This window comes from Ambystoma mexicanum, chromosome 10 (genome assembly GCF_040938575.1).
Source record: "Ambystoma mexicanum isolate Mex_15411 chromosome 10, UKY_AmexF1_1, whole genome shotgun sequence".
Lineage (NCBI taxonomy): Eukaryota > Metazoa > Chordata > Amphibia > Caudata > Ambystomatidae > Ambystoma > Ambystoma mexicanum.
In genome coordinates this window covers 1,138,156,539-1,138,175,205 of record NC_090932.1, presented here as the reverse complement: position 1 = coordinate 1,138,175,205, position 18,667 = coordinate 1,138,156,539, and the positions used below count along the sequence as shown (strand labels likewise).

General features: G+C 45.9%; 1 protein-coding gene across 3 annotated transcripts in view; it reads right to left on the bottom strand.

Moving 5' to 3' along the window:
• Positions 1-18,667, bottom strand: part of GGCX (gamma-glutamyl carboxylase) — a 485,190-nt gene that overhangs the window by 423,036 nt on the left and 43,487 nt on the right. The window lies entirely within an intron of this gene.

Below are 18,667 nucleotides of genomic sequence, written 5' to 3'. Positions count from 1 at the left end.
TTATTTGCTCATGTTCCAAAAAGTTCGTATTGAGGAACGCGATGGTCCTTTGCTGTACACAGGGTCTTAGAGCATCTCACAATACAGCACCACAATTCGGAATGTGAAACCGTGGTTTAAAAGCAAACGGCAAGATTGTACATTTGGCAAAGTACGTTTATTGGACATCAAATGTTTAGAGAATATTCAGCGATTTGCATTTTTCTTTGCTCTCGATCCAAATTAGTTCGTCTTGAGGGAAGCGATGTTCGTGTGCAGTACACAGGGTGTTGGTTTACGATAAAAATAAGCTCTTCTGTCGCACTGATAATCGCATGGCTGTTCCAACAACGAGGCACTAGGCCACCACAACGGTAGGTATGTTGCATCTAACCGTTAGTACCGCGTAAGGGCATACTTGTACTTGGCGATCGTCCCATAAAATGGTCAGGGTGGTAACGTTGTTCACGCGGAGAAGCAACTGGCGGCTGTAGAAGCCGTCCGCCGGTGTCTGGTACTCGTGACACAGACAGTAGTGAATGATGTACCTAAAAACATAAAAAATGAAATTAGTCTCACCATCAGATCCTTATTAAAATTATTCATTTCATAGCGAGGACAGCGCTACTGGGTGTACACAAGTGTTTAAAGGCGTGGCGAGGCATGGAGGGGGGGGGGGGGGGGGGGAGTGGAGTACAAGGTAAGTAGCATAAAATAATAAATAAATAGGGCCAGCTGGTGGCAAGTGCAAGGTAAGTGCAGAACAAGTGCTGGGAAGGGGGGGCTGTAGGATACTGAGACAGTCCCCCAGTGCAGGGGTTGACAGGGAGGCAGTGCAGGTGGAGAGTGGAAGGGCCCAGGACCGAGGTCGCAGACAGTGGACCAGTTGTAGCAGGGGAGAGGGAGAGAGAAAGCAGAAGCAAAGAGGAAGGTTTTGAGGTGCTTCAGTAAAAGCAGATGTTTCTCCTCCAGATAGTGCGCGGTAGAAAACACTATGCCACATAGAACGAACAAGTACAACTGAACCCGTCTTTAAAGCCACTGTATAGTAATGAAATTGCGGTATAAACTCATCAAAAGTTACTTACATTATATTTGCATTTTCCATTGTGTCTCTGTGTAGGGCAGACCCGAAACACCACTCCTTCTTTGCCGACGTTACTTCTTCTAATGAACGTGGCTCATCGTTTCGTTTCTGAAATTTTATTCATTATCTTTTCTTAGTCTTTCAGGATGGTCCCGGCCTGTCAAGGTCAAATCACAATAGAACCTTATATTGGGTCGTGGGCCGTTCCGCCACCCGAGCAAAACATCAAAGCAGCTGACCTTCACTTTGAGCGAGCACACATTTCTAGTTAGCTCCAGTTAGTGTAAGGGCATCTTGTCTGCGTGCCTTTTTTTTTATTGTCCCTATGGGTCGGCCATGTGTTTGTAATACGGAAACATTCTATCATTTTTGTAAAAATGATTTATATTACTGTTTGGTTTAATTGCAATGGGCCTGCAACATGAGGAGACTCGAGAGAACAGACAATCGAATTACAATCATTTAAACCGTGATGTGTATTTCTCAATGAGCTCTGCTTTAGGTGGACATGGAACAGAGGCAATGTTGGGTGGCAATGCAGTTGTCCCCTGCATAGGTTCGTTCACCACTCCATGTATGTGCCTATCGAGGACATCTACGATAAGTCTCTCAATAAACTCATATTGCATATCCTCAAACACTGGTTTGATCACCCATTGTTTACTTCTTTTAGTGAAGGCCTTATTGTAGCGAAGCGTCCCTAAAGTTCCGGTCGTCCTACTTTGTTGACGGCCAACATTATGGTTATGTGCCAAGACCGCTAGAAGAGTCCGATTTATCATGCCTTCCATGCCAAAATGCAATCTTTTGGGCCTGTACTTTAGGCACATATTGTGGAACACCTCCAAATCTCCTGTGTGGCAGAATTCCGTGAGTCCCCTCAAATCTCTTGTTATAGTTTTATCAAATACAATCTTTTCAATGGCCTTGTGAGTGGGTGATGAAGGAATCAACCACTTCTTCTTCCGTGCCTCCTCTGTGGACAAATGGCCATGTTCACATTTGTGGAAATGCTCATTTGTCGACCATCGATGTACGTTGCTACAGTGCAACATTACTGACCGCCATTTTTCCAGTAGAATTTCCAACGACCCTTCACATGTTTTTGAGCTCCACCAAAGATGGTTGCTGATTGACTTGGACCACTGTGAAATACCTTGCATATCTTTTTTTTTTCCTGCAGCCGACAATTTTTTATTGATTGATTTTGCAAGATGCCAAACGTCAAATTGGTGATTTATATTTTTGTACTGTTCTCTCATTGTCTTGGCAATTGAAACGTGTCTGTCCGTGGCTATCAGGTCGATCACCATTCCCCGCGATTGTAGTTCTTGCAATGATGCTACAAAGCCAACTTTCTCCATGGCCACTGAGGATGTACTTTGTGACACCTGCACGACCACCGAACTCACAATTTTCTTACTTTCCATGTCCTGAAAGTGGTAGGTGCAGTACTTGGCTGAAAATCCTGGACTGTCGCATTGTCCATCACCGGCTAGCCTGAAGCGTTTGCCCGCGAATGTACTTTCCATTGACATTTTTTCCATTCTCCAAGCTTCGCTGATGGCTGGAAATAGATAATCGGTTTGGTATTTGTAGAACTGACTTTTCGCAATGAAATGGATTCCCACAAACTGAAAGAAATACTGTAACTTTTTAAAACTTGAACCACTAAAAAGTGCGGCCGCTGCACAAAGTAGATTGCCTGCTGGCAGTTGCCCCAGCATGGGTTGTGCAGACCATGCGAACGGATGATATTGTGTACAGGTGGCATGTATTTTAAGGTTAGTGCCTCGAATTGCACGAGTCACATTAATCAATGGCTCCCCACATACTTCCCCACCAACCCAATGCCCACATTTCATCATCATAATAATATCCATCAAACAGCTATCGAATACAATGAATTTGGCCTCTTTCCTTATACTGTCACTCTGCATCCCAGCTGGTTCGGCCTGTAACGTTGAGGACATGTCACTCGCATGAAAGGTACAATCTCTGATATCGTCTTCCGCTATGCTGAGTGATATTGATGGTGTTTCATTGTCGTCCACTTCATTCTCTTCCATTGCAACATCTGTTCCTTGTCCGGAGATGGGAGAAAAAAACAATGTCTTCAACTTTCGCGTGCTCTTATTTTTTGCGGGTGTGGATTCTGTGAATTGATCTACGACTGCATCCAAACTACCAGGAGGACATTCACTATCAATGGCTGGTGGTGGTATAGCTCCGTTGTCAATCACTTCATATTCTTCCCATTGGCACGATGCATCTCCAGTCTCAAGTCCCTGCCAAAAGGTTTGACAAGCAACATCTCTCGTTCGCTTCACTGTCTGTGTAGATCTAGTTCTTACACCCACTCGCAACTAGAGGACAGATTAGAAAAGGGATGTTCAGTTTAAACACAACTTACAGTATTGAACTATTGACAGTGAAAGACAACATAATATAGTGAACAGGACACTAACCTTCTTTTGCTTTCTTTTCTTTGAAACTTTCTTTCCTCGAACTTCAACATCTGGACGCTGTTGCTCCGACTCGTGTGTGCATGTCTCCACTTCCTCTCGCGCTGCAACGACTATACTTTCATGATAAGCACATCCATCACTCACTGAGGCTCCATCGACTCGCTGAAACATAGAACTTTCATTAGTATGTATAATAATATTGAAAACACAAAATGTACTTGGGGACCAATACCCATACGTACATCTCAATAGCAAAACACGAATGAACGCATTGTGTAGAACATTCAAACGACAATAGTTCACGCATTGTTGATCTAGTTAGATTGAACTGTCAAGATCCATACCTCGGGCTCCGCATAGACTTCCATTGATGATATTATTGAAGATGACGCTTCAGCAACTCCCTGAAACACAGTAATTGCATTAGTATGGTTTTCTATTTTGTTTAAAAGAACATAAACTTTTTGCAGGCGTCAACGGCTCATCTAAATAGACCTGCACAAATGATCAGTTGTCTAAAATAAATAATGGATATCCAAATATGATTCGATTTGCTCCATCGTTGGAAGTGTCACCACCCAGAGATCTGCATCAACTACTAGGGGTGATGTTCTTGTTGAAGAAGCTCCGTCAGCTCCCTGAAACATAGTACTTGCGTTAATAAAGAAGGAAGTATAGCGGATGTAATCACGTCATTTGATCTCGCATGATTGATCTGTCAGTATCCATACCTCGAAATGCATAAGAACATCAAGGGACGCTGTAACTGCGGTGCACACTTCTGCAAGCTGTTGCGCCGACCCGTAACTGCATGCTCCCCCTTCCTCTTGGACTAATGCTCCATCGACTCCCTGAAACATAGGACTTTCATTAGTAATGAACACAATATTGAAAAAAGAAGACACATAGGAGGGCGACGACAGAAGGACATACCAATGGCTAAAAACGAAAGAAACATTGTGTGTAACAATCACGCTACAAGAATGCAAGATCTGATGATCTCCATCGATGGAACTGTCCGGAAACGTACCTCGAGCATCTGAGTGACATCTACGGTTGTCGTCAATGCGTTGGACTCCTCAGCATCTCCCTGAAAGACAGTACTTGCATTATTTTGGATAACAATAATTATAACTGAAAACAAAGACTAGAGGACGAGTACTGTGGTGTACCATTAGGTAAAATAATTACACGATCAATTAAAACTATTGATTTACATGCCTAAAACAAGTCAGTGTCAGAATAGCTAAGTAAGATTACCCGATAGGCGCTTGAAGTGGCTGATGACTGCAATAACGACACGGATGGAGAATCTTCAGCCTTCATATTGAGTGGATACATAAATGGGGAAATTATTGTTAGCTAATGCTACACACTACCGCAATGCCGAGAGATAAATACGTAAACTTGACTCACCAGTGGAGGGATGTGGACGAATAGAGTGGGAATAGCGGTTGAGAGCAATTTTCGCCTCGCTCGCGGTGTTTTCGTCCTTATTAGCAATGATGTGGAGTACATGTCTGGGCTAAAGTGCCTGCTGCAGATGCGGTATCGATCACCCCTCTTGTCCGCAAAGACTTCTAGGACTCTACTTTCTATCTCAGAGGCTGGATATCCGCAATATCGGACCCATTCTCTTATCTGATCTATTGTCTTAGGGAAAACATGCATTATAGTACCTTCAGATTTGTTATGGGTCTTCGAAGGGCAACCGCCAATGGAACAGGCAGGCATTATGGAAAGTTCTGAAAAGTAAAGATCAACAATTCTCTATGAATACCAATGTGTTAAAACATTAAATGACACATAAAAGGTTCAATGCAAGGTCCGTTTTGGTTCTTGGAACTATACACGTTATTCACATGCGGATAAGTATTTCAATAACTTTCAAAAAATAGAAAAAGTAATTTGACTAAACTCAGAACATGTGACTAGTTCCTTGCATGTACTGTCGTGAACGAAAAGAAAACATGGATGCAATTTGATGACTACTAGCAAATAGATATAAATTAAAAAATTGGACGCAAAATGATTATGGTACATGGACTTACCTTGACGAACAAACAGTTAGATGCAGGGATCAGAGTAGTTTCTTGTCGTAGAACAGGGAGCAGTTCACAGGTTGCAAACTGACGAGTTTGCTCAAAGTGGTCACGGAAGTTCACAGAGACGAAGAGCAGATAACCAGCACCTTCACGGGTTGACTAGCAAAGCGCAAAGAAGTTCTCATTAGAAATATGAAGTGGGTTATAAAGAATTCGAAACAGGGGTGTGTTTGTGAATGAATGACGTGTATATGTCGTGGCATTATGCGGTCTGCAGGGGGCCGTCCAGCGTGAGGGGGGATGCTTGGCAGGAGACACGGGGTCTGTAGGTAGACATGGGAACAACAACCCATGCTCTATAGACCACTTTGAAGTGTACATGGTCTTTGGCACCTCTTGGCCTTTATCGCTCCCTGACAGCTCCACTTGCCAGCACAAGTACCCCGGTGCGAACTGCCTTTGATAGGGCGGGGGGTGGATCGGGGCGGTGGTCGTGCAGACAAGACACAGGAAGACTCGTGAATGGAGACACACTTATGTGGATTGCAGGGGGCCGTCCAGCGTGAGGGGGGATGCTTGGCAGGAGACACGGGGTCTGTAGGTAGACATGGGAACAACAACCCATGCTCTATAGACCACTTTGAAGTGTACATGGTCTTTGGCACCTCTTGGCCTTTATCGCTCCCTGACAGCTCCACTTGCCAGCACAAGTACCCCGGTGCGAACTGCCTTTGATAGGGCGGGGGGTGGATCGGGGCGGTGGTCGTGCAGACAAGACCAGTTTGCCGCAGGGCCTCACCAAGGAGAGGCCATCTAACTGAATGTAAGAGGATGGCTGCAGGATCTACTACATGGAATGCAGGGGGGTGAGTTTATAAATACCTCACCCTCCCAGGAGAATATACACTAGATTCATTTAAAAAATCAAAACAACCATTGTTAAAATATATGTTGGGCTTTATTTTAGATTTTAATTAAACATAAATAATAAACATTACACATTGTAAAGTTGAGGTTGCAGCACATCGAGGGAAAATCCGCGGTATTGTCCACTGTCACTGGGGAAATGTTGTCTAATGGCAAGTACCGCACAGGCAGGTATTACTCTCCGAACGCGGTGTCCGAGCCTCCCGTGAAGCCACCAAGTGAAGCAACGATAGGCCACCAGCCTGTACCACCTGTGAAAAAAAAAGATGCAAACTGTATTAAACTGACCAAACTTTCTTATCAATGTCGATTCAGGTAACACATGTCATTTTTCTTAGAAAAAAATTATATCTAGAAAATGCACTATATGGAACAAATTTACATGCGTTCGAATGATATGTAAATGTAATTTTATATGTGGGAGACGACCATGAAATAGTGGTGGCATCACTGACATCACAAACAGAGTATACTTACTCGTTACTCGGATTACGCGGACGAACAGTGCCGCGAAGTTCGTGCATAAGCACCATCATCATCCTCAACACGGTCCGTGAGAGGCAGGCTTCCCTGAACTCTGGCAGCTCGGTGATGCATTGCGGACTTTGCTCGCCTTCCTGCAGACTTTGCTCGCTTTCCGAAATGTAGGCCAAGCACCCGGAATTTTCACGGCAGCAGCAGTTCTCCTCCTCAGTTGGCATTAGCTCGCACCGATTGCACGTGCACCAGGTGGAGACGCCGTCCATGCGACATGGTCCAGGCTCTTCATCCGTTGACTGGTCCTCCCAACTGCCGTCCGAATCCCCATCGTTTTCGCGTGCTTGACTTTCCAGTAGTTCTTCCTCGGTGTACTCGGGCTCGTACATATACGGCATTATTGTGGCCATTGTGCGGTAAAGATAGTAAAATAATTTACAGAGATGGTACAGGTGTTCACACGGGCTACAAGCGGCGAAGGTAGCTGACCAGAGCACTGAAACGAGTCACAGAATACTCAAAGTAACACAGAGAGAGGAATGGAATCGAAAATCTGCTGCTGTGTGTTGTGAAACGGTCTGTTTATACTTATTGGGGAAAGAGGAGTCCTGCCATTTCCATGGCAACACGTCAATAGCTGAGGCGCAGCGATTGTTGACACGAGACGTGCTTGAAATGGGCAGGACGCGTCTGCTGATGTCAGGCTCAGGGGCGGGGGATTTGATTTAGTGCCGCAAAGGCAGGTGAGCCAGGTCGATGCGGCGGAATGATAGGATTATCACAAAATGGAGGCTGATTTCGAGTGCGATAATGGGCGAAAAGTCGGGTAAGGTCCATAGGAAAGTTTCCTACGATCTACCGATTTATGCTTACAAACACATGGCCGACCCGTAGGGACAATAAAAAAAAAGTCCCGGAACTATCCTTTAAGGGCTGAATGGTGATATACAATATAGATCTTGAAATTGTTTATGTTGGTTAAATGCTCAGTTGTAGGCGAACTACATGTGGGATGTCACAAACACCTTCATTTAGAAGACTGATTTTTAAAAAAAGGGGAAAGGATTCCAAGATGGCCGTTGGCACTAGGTAGACGTGCCGGCGGCTGCTCCCAAGATAATGCTCCAATTGAGACGGTTCCGCCACCCCCTAAAGACCGACGATGATGAGAAACTGTGCGGCAGACCACACTAGAGAAGCGAATGGCCGTGAGTGAGGCGATATTATGCGAGTACAGCCTACAAAGTAAAAGAAGGCGGTGCGCAGCGTCTGTGTCCCACGGGGCAGCAGGAAAGCACAGCACCAGACAGGGAGAGAAGACAGGGAGCCTACTGCCAGGGACGAAACAGCGAAGCAGAGGAGGAGCGCCTGCCACAACAACACCGGAGCAGCAAGAATGCCCAGTACAACACTGCAGTAGCAGTGAGGAGGAGAGGAGAGGTGATGGCGTGAAGGAGAAAGGACCAGGCGTCTTGGCGCCCTTGGCTGCGGGGCATCATTGCATCGGAGGCCCAGGAGCGGTGACACCAGTGTGCGGCAGAGCGAGGTGAAAGGGGTCCAAGGAGCCATGATGCAGTTGACCCACAGAGACGGTGACACCATCAGTGAGTGGACAGAGAGGAGCACGGCCGTCTCGAGGGAACGGAGAGCTGCGCACCGAGCTGCAGAAGCCCAAGAGCCGTCTAGAAGAGGAGACCCGGACCGAAAAACAAGAGAAGGCGCTGCGGCAGGGTGGAGGAACAGTTAAGAAGGCGAGCGCAGGGTGCGCGCATCCTCGGAAGGCGAGCACCCATAACGGAAGGAGAGCAGGGGGGTTGCCAGCAGCCCGATAGCAGAAGTGGGCCAAGGGGACATAAAGGACTCCAAGCAAGGGGCAAGTAAGTAGAACGCCCCCACCCAGACTACCAAACAATAACCTGCCCCACTGAGGAGGGGGGGGCAAAGAGAGGAGGCGTTTCGGCACATTCAGGGGTCTGGTGCAGGACAGAGCCCAGACCCCAACAGCGGTGTTTCAGCAAGGAAACTTCACCAGTACCCCAGAATCTAAGCCAGCGGCCTAGTCTACAGCAAGGACCAATAAAGGAGGTGCAACCCAAATCCAAAGGGCCCTTGATGTCATCCAAGGCAACGGGCAGACCCCCAAAAGCACCCCCTCCACCGGGGGAAACACAGGGCACCCTCTTCCACATTGTGGCCCACACTGGAATTATCAAGAGATAGGGGAAAGGGCAACCTAGATCACGCAACAGAGATGAAGGACCCAGAGGTGGAGGAGACCTTGGCACCAATGACGAGACAGGACTTTCAGGGAGAAATGCAGACACTTCAGGAAATGTTAGCCAAGACATTCCAGGACCAATTCCAGCTAATGCGCTCCAACCTAATCTCGGCTATAGTGGAAATGAAACAGGAGATAGGACAGCTCAGGGAGCGTACGGACCTACTTGAGAGAGAGGTCTACAGGAGATGGATAAAGAAAACACAACACACAGTGAGGCCACGCCTGAATGTAGCATTGCAAAACATGGAGCTGCAACTGGAGGATATGGAGAACAGGTCCCTGAGAATCAATATTAGAAGTAAGCACCCGTCGGAATCGGTGCATGACAAGGAACTGAAAGAGGTGACACAAGGGATCTTTGCGGACCTATTAGGAGAGCCAGACCCAGGGGTAATTGAATTGGATTGCATCCACAGGGTGGGCTGCCAAAACAAAGGCCCCAACGCGAGGCCCCGGGACGTCCTGGCGCCCTTTGCTAGATATGGCCGAAAAGTAGCGGTTCCGTGTGTGGCGAGGACCCAGGAACCGGTGATGTACGTGTGGCGAGGACCCAGGAACCGGTGATGTACAAGGGGCTACAGGTCGAGCTATACCAAAACTTGGCGAATAGCACCCTAGTCAAGCGTCGCCAGATGGGCCCAATCGTTAAGGAACTAGCTAAGAGAAGTATAAAATATAAATTGACTTTCCCCTTTGGGCTGGTGTTCGAGTGGGAAGGTATACAAAAGAGGGTGACTATCCGGCAAGAAGCCACAGACGTACTGCGCCTGGATATTGAAAGTGACCACATGGGGAGGGGCCCTCACCACAGGAGGACAGAACGAGGCCCAGACCATGGGAGTGGTTGATAGCGGGGGGAAGGGACGCAGAAGGAGGGCGACACTGAGAGGCCCACACCCGAAGGGAAGAGAAGAGGAACCTGGCCCAGAGGCCAAAGCGAACTAGCCGGGGGGGGGGGGAGAATACGCAAAGTGCAACTGAAAGAAGTAATGGGGGTGGTGGTGGACACATAGAATGACTAAAGGGCGCTGGGAATTATGGGGTAGAACATACAGGAACCGGTAAGGGGGGGTAGACCCTTGGGGAGGGGGGGCTAGGGGGTGGAAGTATCCAGAAGTTGGGGCCTGGGATAATAGGGGGGTTGGGAAGAGGGGAAGGGGCGGAAGGAACTTGTAAAAAACGGTGGGGGGTAGCCAAAATCAAAGGGAGGAGGTGAAGCAACCATACATCATAGGGCCTTAAGTTGCAGGACTCAAGGGTGGGGGGGCATCAATGAAGGGAAAAGAAACAGGACTGGACCAAGAGAAAGGGATATAAGTGAGGTACTGAAGAATAAATTCAGCGTAGGACATTCAAGTGGGTGATCCATAATGTGAGAGGGCTCAACACCCCTATCAAAAGGAAAAAGCTAGAGAAATTTACGAGCGCAATCGGACCAGATGTCCTGGCCCTGCCGGAAACTCACCTTTTGGAAAAGGGTCAGGGGTGACAAACTCAGAGGCTTCTCCCAAATATTCCTTGCGTCGAGTCCGACCAAATCAGGAGTAGCAGCATTAGCAATTAAAACTAGCCTGGATTTTAGAGTCTCAGGGATCCAAAGGGACAAGAGAGGATGATACATAATGGTCAAGGTGGAATATAAGGGAAGGGACTACACCCTGGCGTCGGTATACAAACCAAACACTACCCAGGAACAATTCTTGAGGGATCTTTTGGAGACACTTGAGGGCTTCGCGAAGGGACACATCATCCTGATGGGAGACCTCAACTTGGCCTGGCAGAAGGGACGGGATAGGACTTCCCAAGGGGACTTGGGAAGAGGAGCGGTAGCATCAGCCCCCCCATACCCCCCCAGACTACGGGAAAGATTCGAAAACTCTGGGTTAAGGGATGTATGGTGGGCGTTGAAGGGGGAAGAGAAGGGATATACATTCATATCCGGGGTCCATGGATCACAGTCAAGAATTGACTACATCTATGCGTCAGCAAACCTTCTGGGAGAGAGGTGGAGGTGGAGATGGAGATTGAGGGGGGGGGGCCTTGGGGATAGCGGACCATAACATAGCGTCACTGAAAATTAATCTTCAGGGACGAACATCAGGGATTTGGAAATGGAAGATCCCGGGGGAGCTAATCAGAGATACGTGAGGCATTGGGGATAAGATTAAGTTGCGTTTTGAGATTAATAAAAGGTCAGACACGAGCGATAGTATAACATGGGATGCATTTAAAGCATTCATGAGGGGAGAGCCGATAGCTACAAAGGCTCATAAGGCGAAACAGATGAGGGTCCTAGAGACCCAATTGGAAAGAGAAGTGAAGGAGGTGAGACTTCAGGCAGGCAATACCCACACATGGGCAACACTTAAAGCATATAGGCGCGCAGTAGGGCAGCTGGAAGTCCTTAGAAATAAGAAAGCGGAAGGAGCATTGCTATTTGTTAGACAGAAATATTACGCTAAAGCTAACAAAGCGGACGCGATATTAACACAGCTATTGAGGGGACGTGGGAGCCCAGAACACAATTATGGCAAACTACGAAAAGTGAAAAAGCCATACCCGCACAGAAGAAATTCAGGATTGTCTGGCCAGGTACTACGAGTCCCTCTATATGTCCAAAAACCCACTGACCCAGTTGCAAAAAAAAACAGCTCCCCAAAATAGACCCCGGGACACAGGAGCTGTTGGGAAGGGAGATAGCAGAAGAGGTTGTTAGCAGAACTATAGTGAAATTACCCCTAAATAAGGCACCGAGACCAGATGGCTATACAGCATCCTTCTATAAAACATATACACCATCACTAGCTCCCCAACTGATGCGGTTATCATACTTTCAAAGCAACGGGCTGCATTGCACCGTCTATGGAGGAGGCTAAGATTACCCTTCTACTAAAACCCAACAAGGACCCTACGGAATGCTCATCATACGGGCCCATAGCTCTTATACACCTAGACACGCAAATATATACTAAGATACTGGCAAAAAGGCTAGAGGGCTACCTCGCATCATTGATTCATCAGGATTAAGTGGGTTTTGTTCTGGGCAGACAACGGCAGACAATATCAGAAGGTTGGAACACTTGGTAGAGAAGGTTCACAAAATGGCTACACCAGCGGTACTACTAGCAATGGAATGCGGAGAAGGCATTTGACTGGGTTGAGTGGCCTTTTCTGTTTAGGGTAATGGAGAAAATGGGTATGGAAAGTGAGGGAACTTTCTGAAGACGGTGAAGGCCAATTATAAAACCCCAGTAACGCGACCTTTGGTTAATATCTCCATGTCACATCCGATCCACCTAGGAAGGGGGACCAAACAGGGATGCCTGCTCTCTCCACTGCTGTACGCAATCTACCTAGAGCCACTGCTACAGTCCGTACGGGAAGCGGAGAAAGTCCAGGGCATTTTATTTGGGATTAGGCAACAATAGGTTGCAGCGTTCGCCGACGACATGCTACTCTATCGTACCAAGCCCAAAGAATCACTAGAGGCATGCAGGGACCAGCTGAGCAGATTCGGGGAGGTGTCAGGGTTAAAGATCAATTTCAAAAATTCTGAATTGTTAAACCTAACGGTGGGACAAGAAGAAACCACGGAACTCATGGCTGTGTCACCTTACCTATGGAGCCCGGGGGGGGGTTAAATACTTGGGGATTAAACTCATGCCAACGTTAGGGAGGTGGTATAAGGCAAACTATCACCTTTATTAAAGGCAATAAAGAAGGACTTTCAAAAGTGGAGGAATCTCAAGGTGTCATGGTTTGGAAGGATGGCAGTGGTGAAAATGGTCACACTTCCCAGATTGCTGTACCTCTTTCAGGGTATGCCTCTATCCTTCTTTAGAGAAGTAGAGAAAGTGAACAGGGATTTTGTTTGGGAAGGGAAAAGGCTACAGATTAGCAGTCACCTGCTGGGGCGGCCCAACTGCGGGTGATAAGGGAATGGTTCTCAGGGACCAAGGAGAAACAATGGGCTAAGGTACTTAGAGCAGTCGCCCAACACAATCGGAGGGGGTTCTTGTGGTTGCCGAAGCACCTTTGGCCTGCACACCTATATAAGAGTGCTATAACCAAAGTTTTAGCGGATGCCTGGGACAAAGTGGTGAAGAAACAGGGAATTACGACCTTCCCGTCGCCATTTACACCTATCTTCGACAATAGGGGCTTCACCCCGGGACTGGAGCGGGGGGCCTTTGTGAACTGGAAAGAAGGGGGTGTAGGAGGATTGGGGACATGTTTCAGGAACTGAGAGCCTGCACCTTCCCAGAGTGTAAGCAGGCGCTTGGAGTCAGAGAAGGGGAAGAGACATAGGTTCTTCCAAATAAGGCAATGGATAATGAATGGAGAAATCAGGGAAGCAGCTACGAGACAAGTCGCCCCATTTGAAAGGTTGACTCATGATGGATCAAAGGGCCTTATCTCAAACCTACACAGAATATTGGAGGATGCTTCTCCCTGGGTAAATTGGCAATATATGAGGCGTTGGGTGCAGACCCTGAGACAGGAAATAGGGAGGGAGGTGTGGGAAAAGCTCTGGAGACAAATATCCAAAATAGCGAGGGCTTCACAACTCCAAGAGGCGTGGTACAAGAGCTTGTATGGCTGGCACTACACCCCCTCCCGCATACATAGCATATGCCCGGATGTAGCATGGGAGTGTTGAAGGGAGTGTGGAACAGAAGGGACGGCAGCACATATATGGTGGGAATGCCACAAGATTAAGCCTTTCTAGAAGAGGGTGCTGCAGGCACAACACAAGCTCAGGCATTCAGAGAAGGAACAGGTAGAAGCCCACAGAAAGAGGCAGGGCAAAGGAAGAAAATAGGGGCAAGGAGAAGGCAAGGGTAGTCCTGACACTTGCAAGTTTTACATGCTGTAAAATCAATAAAGAGAATTACATTTTTTTTAAAAAAAAAAAGCAAATACAGGGTTCGTCTTCCTGTTTGAGAATACACACAGCTGTGTAAATATCAAAATGTAAAAAGGAAATTGCATATATATATATATATATATAGATAAAAAAAAACTAAAATAGTTACATCTCAGACAACATTCCTTCAGTTGTTAACACAATAACAGTTCGACTGAAAAAGTAAACAATAACGGAAGAGGTATTCTCAGAGGAGTGCATATTTGTATTCAATATACTTTTTATAAGAGTTTTTATTTACATTGATATTTGCAAAGCTGTGTATCTTGCTCAGCATGAAAGGATAGCCTATCCATCCCTGCTGAACAAGATACACAGCTTTGCAAATATCAATGTAAATAAAAACTCTTTATAAAATATATTAAATACAAATATGCACACCACCTCAGAGAATGCCTCTTGTTATTTAACATAACAAAGACAGAACACAATAAGTAAATAAATAAAGAGTGCAAAATACAGGTTTTCCTTTCCTGTTTAATAAACTATGGGCCTCATGACAAGTGTGGCGGTCCTGAATCAAGGATGCCGGTAAGCTCACCGCCACCCTTGTTTCAGGACTGCCACACTATGAGGCTGCCTGCCGGGGACACTGCGCCCAACAGGTCTGACCCTGGCGGGCGTAGCAGCCCCGGTAGGCAGATTCATCACGGAAGCACCGGCACCATTAGAAATGGTGCCGGTGCTTGCATCTCCCCAATCCCAAGGAGTCCTATCGGACCTAATGGGAATGGGGACTTCCAAAACCCGCTGCCAGACTTCCCGCGCTGCCAGGACCTATAATGTGGCACCGGAAAGTCAGGTGGCGGATATGGTGCTACAGCGTTACCGCCAACCTTGTAATGAGGCCCAATATCTCTACGAAAGAATATAAAATATAAACTTGACTACTTGCTCTGAGAAAGTAGTTTAGTTTTCTACTGATTAACACTTCAACAAACGACAAAACCTTTTCTTGTGTGTAGCTCTGTAGTTCTCGCACAGGGTTTGTACAAGGAACACTAGCCTATCAACAGACGCAGACTTGACAGATGCCCTGTGGCAGGTTACAATGTTACCAATGCAATTGAAACCCCTCTAAGAAGGTATGCTGGTGGTTGGAACACAAAGATACTTCTTTGCCAGGTGGCTCAGTGCTGGAAAGAAAATGTCACATTCCTTCCACGACTTGAGAGGGTCTGTATCACACTCTACAGTGACTAACTCTAGGTATCTAGAAAGTTAATTTTCAATAGCCTACTTCCGTGTCAAGTTGGTGCTGTTTTTTCTCTTAAGAAGTTTGTGAGGGTCATCTCCTTAACTGGTGGTGACACAAATGCTGCTCCCTCTTGGTCTGCAGGCATGGGCAGAGTGGGCACATCTGTGTCAGGTTGAAAGCATCTCTGATCAGCCAGAAGAGACTCTACCTCCAAGACAGCTTTGTGCACTAACATGTCGATCTAGTCACTTGAGATGTACTTGGTTTCTAACCTTGGATCCACAAGTGAGGCCATGTCCAATAGGTCACTAGCGGCTGGGTCAGCATACCTTGTGTAGAGATAATCCACAGCGGTGGTCTTGATGGATTTATTCAACTCACGATCTCCCTCATGTGCCAGGAGACTTGTATTGAAAAGATGAAGCACAGGTCTGACATACGAGATAGTAACATAGTCTTCACCAGACAGAGCATCTGTGAAGTCCTGAAGGGGTTGGAGAGACTTCTGCACCACTTCTAGGACCGCTATATCCTGCTGGTTAAGGACTAGATACCTGGAATTGTTGTCAGAGGACAAAACTCTGGCAAGGATGCCTTGCTTCTCCAGAACCCCCTCAATCATGTGCTGCCCTGTTCCCCATCTTGTAGCGGACTAAGTGATGAGCTGGTGAGTGGGCAGACCCAGCTGAATCTGAGCTTCAGCCAATTCTCTCCTTTTCTTCCAGATATAGGAAAAGCTGCTCACTATTCTCTTGCACATAGAAATAGCCAGAGAGATGCGGTCATCATCCATGCCATGTCCTGCGATACTAAATTTAGAGACATATTCTGAATATGTAGAGGTAAATTTTATTGATCTAACTTTATTACATTTTTAACAGATAACTTTAAACCAGTCATGTGTTAATTACTTTTGGCACCTTCTATTTGATTTAGTCTAGTCTTAGCCATTTTGACTAAAAAAAATGTAAAATGTTAAACCCACAGAGTAAATAGCTTGCTAATCAAGCTATTATATCAATCAAACTGCTCGTTACCAATGTCAGTGTAGTTCATTGTTGACAAAATGAACACAACCAGTCCCTCTCATTATTGTATTTTGTCAATTATTTTAAAACTGTAATGCATTCAACTCCATCAGCATACTCCCCAATTGCAAGATCAAGCTGGTGCCCAAGGCACTGCCTGATCAGCCACTTAGTTGCACAGATTTGACAACGTTGGGCCCCGTTGCCGGTTGTTATTGCAACCAGTCCCCTTTCGTCGAGTTTCCAGCTTGTAAGGGCTTCCTGCAGGTCTTGGGGAAAGTAGTTTGTTTGGAGAAATACACTTTACATTTTATTGAAGCTTGGGAGATGAAGAGACAAGCTAATATATGGCTCACATATCTGCTGTCAGTGCGTAATGTGTCACTTTTGCAAGCTGATCTGATAGTTTTTGTCCGACTTCACTGTACGTTTTTGCTAGTGCTTCTCTTGTAAAATAGTGACGGCTGGGCAAATCATCTTTGATCCATTGTTTTCAGAAGCTTCTTGAAGCTAGCTTGTTCAACTGTTGCAACAGGGACCATATCTTTAGCAATGTGGTAGGCTACCACTCAGTTATATCTCACCACTTTTCTTTTCATAGGGCACACCCCAAGTAAATGAAGCGTGTAAAGGTTTGTTTTGGGGAAAATACTTCCCAGTCTGGCTTGCAACAGCACGAACTCTACAACGTTTAATACATTCGTCGTACTGTAGTTTATGTCACTGTTGTAAATGGTGAAAGAGTTTTGTAGTGCTTCCAGCACTTGTTGCAACATGTTTATTGCACTCTCTACACATCACACTGCTCTGTTGCTCATCCGACCATTTAAACCCGAACCATCTCCAAATAATTGAGCCATTGCTTCTCTTCTTACAAACCAGCTCCTCGTTGCCATCTTGCCTTGTGGATGTGTCGTCCTCCATGTTGAGCCAGAAAAAGTGAATGGGGGCGGGGCAGGCTACGTGCGGAGTGAGAGAGCGGATAGATAAAAACTAGTGCATTCAATAAGCTTAAATAAGATGTAATGCAATATATATATAATTTTGGTGAAGTTGCTCAACCCACAGGAAGAGCAGTTTTGGGGTGGTTTATAACTTGGCGCTATTTGACGAATTTGCACAAAACTTTGCAAAACAGTATTATATGGCCACCTCTGAATGATTTCAAACTTTTGTGTGACTTTGCCAAGGGGGGCAAAGTTAAATGTGGGTTCCCAGAAGTTTTGAAATCTGGATAGACATTAATAGAACAAATGTTTGCTCGTAGCTACAGCCCACACTGCTGGATGGATTTGCACCACACTTGCACGAGGAATGGCGGCCTGGTCCCAAAAGCGTGCTTTTGCAAATTTGGTGTTAACGCATCCAGTTGATTTTTTTCAAAATGGGCAAAATGAAAGTCAAATAAATGTGTGAAATCTCCACCAGCTGAAAAGTGTGAGGTGCGTCAAAACGTTTGAAACAGACGCCATTTTCAACTCACAAACTGCGCCTGTAGTCTGTGGTAAAACCATATTAAAAAACACATTACACTTGTCAAACTGATGAAACAATCTCTGGGGAGGTGAGGAGTGATGAGGATGGGATGGGATATGTAATGAAAAATCTGGGCGGGAATATTTCTGAGATGTTCGCAAACTTGACAAAAGATCTAGGACATCCATGCATATTTCTGCATTATAGGGTTGGTGAAGAGCAGTCTTTGTATGGCTTATAAATTTGGCATCATTCAATGAAGCTGCATGAAATTTCCAATATTATTTTAGACCCAACTTAAAATGTTTTTGCAAAGTTTGGTGTCATTTTGCCAATAGGTGGCAAAATTAGAAAGGGGGGGTCCCCAAAATGTTTGAAAGTCTTATAAATGTGGTGCCGTTTGATGAATCTGTGCACACGTTTGCATAAAGATTATAGGCTCAAATTTGAATGTTAGTGCAAAGTTTGAATGGATTTTGTCAAGTGTGGGCTAAGTTATATCACTATTCATTGTACCTACATATTGACCCTTTTCAAAAATAAAACACAGATTTATGGTTTCGCAAATGGGTCTGTGTTTTATTTTTTGAAAAGTGTTATTATGTAGGTAGAGAAAATAGTGATATACCTTTGGTAACTGAGTTATAGCCTGTGGCCATGGTCAGTGGCCAGATTGTCCGGACGACAATCTGGCCCCTGGCCATGGCCAGCAGGGCCCAGCAATGAAGCTAAAGTGGGCATGGTCACGGTTATGTGGTAAAGCTTTTCGAAATC